General features: G+C 39.3%; 1 pseudogene; it reads right to left on the bottom strand.

The window, feature by feature from the left end:
* Window positions 1–3,671: 3,671 nt before the first annotated feature.
* On the bottom strand, window positions 3,672–4,471 carry LOC122213130 (annotated as a pseudogene).
* Between the last annotated feature and the right edge of the window lie 615 nt (window positions 4,472–5,086).

The following is a 5,086-nucleotide window of genomic DNA, read 5'->3' as shown; positions in this document are numbered from 1 at the left end:
CCCATGTTCACTACAGCATTATTTATAATAGCCAAATCATGGAAACAACCTACATGTCCATCAATCGATGAGCAATAAAAGAAAATGTGAGATATATTCACACACATTAATATTATTCAGCCATAAAAAAGTGAAATCTTGTCATTTGTGACAACTAGAAAGAACTTGAGGACATTTTGCTAAGTGGAATGAGTCAGACAGAAAAAGATAAATATCTTATGATTTTACTTACATGTGGAATCTAAACACACAAACACCCACAACAACAACAACAAAAACCCCCAACCTTCTGACTATAGAACAGAGAGGTGATTGCTTGAGTTAGGAGATTGGGAGGTGGGTAAATGGGGCAAGGGTATCAAAAGTAATAAACTTTCAGTTATAAAGTATATAATCCATGGGGATGTAATATACAGCATGGTGACTACAGTTAAGAATACTGTATTACATATTTTAAAGCAACCAAGAGAGTGGATCTTGAAAATTCTCATCACAAAACAAGTGTAATCATGGTGACGGATGTTAACTGGATTTATTATGGTAGTCAATTTACTGTATACACAAATATTGAATCATTACGCTACACACCTGAAACTCAAATAATGTTTTGTCAATTGTACCTAAATTAAAAAACAAAACCAAAAACCAAAAGAATGCATAATAAATGGTAGTATATTTATGCAATAGAATACTATACATAGTGGTAAAAATGAAGTAAAACTAACTACAACCAAATGAATAAATCACACAACATGATACAGAGTGAAAGAAGCAGATATGAAAAGAGTGAATACTATCTGGTTCCACTATGAAATTTCAAAAAAAGAGGTGAAACCAATGTATGGAGGTGGAACTCAGGACAGAACAAAGTTAATGGCTAGAGAAGGTACATGGAGGCTTCTGGATGCTGGTGACATATTGTCCCTTGATCTAGGGGCTGGCTATATTGTATGTAATTCTAAGGTTTCATTATAACTCAACTGTTAATTCACAGCAAATTTGTTCATTGCTTTGTATGTATGTTATTCTACAGCAGAAAGTTTTTACTGACAAAGTTAAAACGTCTAAGACACTGTGCTGGGTGCAGTGTGGGGAGACAAAAATAATTAGGCATGCATTCTCTGACTTTTAGATTGTTAGAAAAACAGTTGAGACATGTACATCTGCAAACAAAACTAACAGCATGGACTATAAGTGATAAGTGACCATAGCTAACAGGGGTGTGCTGGAGATGCTTCTATGTGCTGATTTGTAAACATGCCTTGCTGACTCTGCGTTCAGTGATATCAAATCAGTAGCTTCAAATCAGCTACAATGGAAATATTTATACCACAGAAATTGGCAAATGCTGCACACCAGGGCATTTCCCCCAGACAGCTGGTTGTTAAACATTTACCAGCACACCACTAGCTACAGAAACCAAAAGTATTAGTGGAATTAGAAAAGGCAGCATCTTAGCCTGTCTGAACCCCTACATAGCCCAATGACAAAGGGTATAAGCCTTTTTAAAAACTTGTAAAACCAGCATTTTTCACAAGGTAAGAGAAACAGGAGTGCTCACAAACTCTTAGGTCTGGGATACATCATCCTACTGCCCTCCAGTGGTAAATAAAATCTTGTATGCTTTTCTGGAGACAGTTCAAGCCAACAATTCCCAGGTACAGTTTGATTTAGTTTATGATGCTTATAGCTGAATGCCATTGATTCCATAAATTCTGGAAATTACAGAGGGAAAGAATTGATAGGTCATATTAGTATACAAAGCATCAAAATATCTCTTGTTGGAATATGCAAGGATTGGAAACAAAGCATCATCCAGCAAATAAAGGAGTCCATCTATCAGATGCTGATGCAAGTGGTATGGCAGAAAACTAGTCTAGCCCAGCATGCTTTTTACAAATTTACAAGAAATCTTGTGGAATTTCAGAAATCCTACAACCTTGTAAATAATACATCTTGCTCTGTGAGAATAATATAGTGAATAATACATTAGTCACAGAGGATCTGAAATCCAGAACAAAGAATGAGACTGGGGAGAATTTAGGGTGACGGAACCATGTGCTCAAGGCAATGCAGTATTACTAACATTAACACTGCTAACCTAATATACTTGAAGAAGAAAGAGCAGGAAGCGGAGGAAGAGGAAGAGAGAAAGAAGAGGAAGAAACAGGAGGAAAAGAAGGGGAGTGGAAGAAACAGCTTTAATTCCTTAGAATTAAAACAGGAACTATTGCTGTTTTGGAATTACACATGAAAAATTAAAATTAATTAAAATTAAACATGTTGGGAAGCATGTAACCCATAGACATGAGGATATTAAACTAGCCAGGAACATCAATTTACTGATCTTCATGGTGCCTGGAAAAGTTAGGGAAAGCAATCTACAGCCTGCCTCTGAGTACTTTAACCAGCCTCAGTTCTCAAATGTTTCTGGACATCCAAGCCCCAGTGCCTAACTCAACCACAATCTGGCATTCCTTTTACTATTCTAGGTACACTGGATTTTAGAAGATATTGCATCAGTTTTGTTTTAACGGACAAGAAACCAAGCCAGAAAAAATAAAAAAAATTAAAAAAAAAAAAAAAACAATGTTGCTGTGGTTTCTGTATTCAACCACAGAGAGGGAAACATTCCCAGCCTGCATTTGTAGATATCTAAGTAGGCATAATGGATTATAATAGGTATCCTTCCAGACTTCCCAGAAGACTTTATTTGACTGCTACCTATAGACTTGGGATCTGTTCACCCAAATGGCATGTGACCCAGGTCAGGCCCATCACAGCACACCTTTAATCTGAATAAGATGGCTGATTAAGGAGTGAGGCTTGTCACCAAAATAGAGATAGTTCGAATTCCTTCCTTGAGCTGATAAACAGATATTCTAAGATATATATCTCATCTAGAAGCCCGAAAATAGCAGAAAGAGGCAAGAAATGAAGAAAGTGATAGAGCCCCAATGACAGCATTTGAGCTTCGAAATCCAGCCATATCAGGAGATAAAATGACCCACAGACTTCCGAGTTGCATGAGCTGATTGTCTTTTTAACGTTTGCTTGTGTGTGTATGTGTGTGTTTTAGGTGCAACAGAACAAACCTAACACTGGAGAAAGAGGGTTCACATCACAGACGTTCATAGTAGAGGTGTCAAAACATCTATTTTATCTGGATACTGTCTTATCAGGAGTGAGTCTGGGGAAAAGAAATGGATTATCAAGGGGTAAAGTGTAATAAGCCATGAAAAATCCCAGGTAAATGTACTAAGCAAAAGCCCGAGCCCACTTACAATGAAACATCCATCACTCTTGGGAAAAAGGTAAGCAGATTTCTTTTTGGTTTATCAATTCCATTTGTACAGATCAGGATACCGAGTCCTCTCAAAGTTAAACATCATTCAAACTATTGATTCCCATAAATAAAGATGGTTATTATTACTACCTAGTACTTAAAAGCCCTAATACTTTACTTACAGTAATTTATTTTTTTTCACAGTGAATGTCTTTGTATTTTTACTATTTGTAGAAAACTGGCATTTAGATTTCAAAATGTATGATGTCACAAAATTACCAGCAGCAGTCTTAAGCATTTCAACAATGCTTATGAACTCCACTTTGGTGACACAAACAAGGCTATTATTCCAAGTTCAAAAAGCAGGACTTGTCCCAGGAGGATGTTACACGTCCTGTAGATACTCAGGCCATCTTGCTGAGGACCCATTCGTGACCGTGTCTTCTTCCATCTCCTCTTCACCGTCATCATTGGGCCTGATCTGCGTTCCCTGCCAGGTATCTGACCAGACTGCAGCAAGCCCTTCAGCCGCTCTACTTCAGCCAGAGTTGACGCATTTGCTATAGCATTCTTGATGGCTTCTACATCCCCTGGAGACGGTCCGCCTTTCTTTTTGTCAGTCGGCAAACCGGCACCTGGGTTGAAAGTTTTGCTTCTCCTGGCAATATCCTTTGCAAGTTGTGCACCCCGTTTGCCCTTGAACATTTTCTCTGCTTCCTGACGCTCTTTCAGTTTCACCTTCTGGAAATCCAGTACTCTGACTTGCGGAACTTTACAAATTACATACAGTCTGTAATGCTTCTTATTTGTTACAGGATTTCTTAGGATACTTAGGTAAGTCAGTGATTTGAGAGATGCCAAGGGGTCCAGATCACCCAGTTCCACGAGACTGTTGTTGGTGAGAATGAGCTCTGTCAGGCAGGGTAGAGCCTGATCAAGTGCCTCACCTATACGCCATATTCTATTGTTGTTCACTAATAATGTTTTCAGTATTCCCAACAAAGGAAAACCATCCAGTTTCCTGATTTCATTGTAGAAAAATCCATAGCATCAAACTGGTCCAAGGTAGCACCTAGATTTTCAATGACAGGAATTTTATATCCCCCGGAGGTCCAGCTCGCGGTCCCGCACAGCGTTGCTATACTGCCCCGCCTGCTCCATCAGCTCTGCCATCAGTTTCACCATCCTGCCACCTCCCGCTGCCGGTGTGCGACCCAACGGCTGCTTCCCACCGCCTCCGGCCCGCCAGATTTCCCAGCGTCCTACAGTGACTTAAATAATCCTTGAAACTACCCCGTATAGTAGGTTCTACAGCTAGTAAGTGATAAAGCTAGGATTTGCACCCGGTTGTTCCAGTTCTCAAGTCCATTCCCTTCATCAGTAGGCTATCTGTGGCCTCTCAGAAAGCACAGGAGATGGTAATTTTGGGATTTGAATGCAAAGATATAAGATTCCAACTTTCTGCTACCCTACTTTGCCCTGAAAAGACAATGCCTATGCAGTCCAAAGCCAGGAATGGGCACTCTTCCCTCTTCTCTCTGTTCTATGATGTCTATACATATTTTCAACATACACTGACATTATTGGTCTTACACCATTAGCTTGTTTCTACTAGGACTGAATGTTACCACAGAACTGTAAGTTTATGTCAACTGTATAGACTACAACCTCCTGATTTCAACCAACATCATTCTTCAGAGAACCTCACATTCAGGCAAGGTCTTCACCTGACCACCAGTGCTATGTATCTATGCCAGCCTGTCAACAGAGTCATAGACTAAAATGCCACATGTCTAAGCC

This window comes from Panthera leo, chromosome A2 (assembly GCF_018350215.1).
Source record: "Panthera leo isolate Ple1 chromosome A2, P.leo_Ple1_pat1.1, whole genome shotgun sequence".
NCBI classification, from domain to species: domain Eukaryota; kingdom Metazoa; phylum Chordata; class Mammalia; order Carnivora; family Felidae; genus Panthera; species Panthera leo.
The sequence above is the reverse complement of the archived record's forward strand: the minus strand, read 5'-3'. Positions and strand labels throughout refer to the sequence as shown.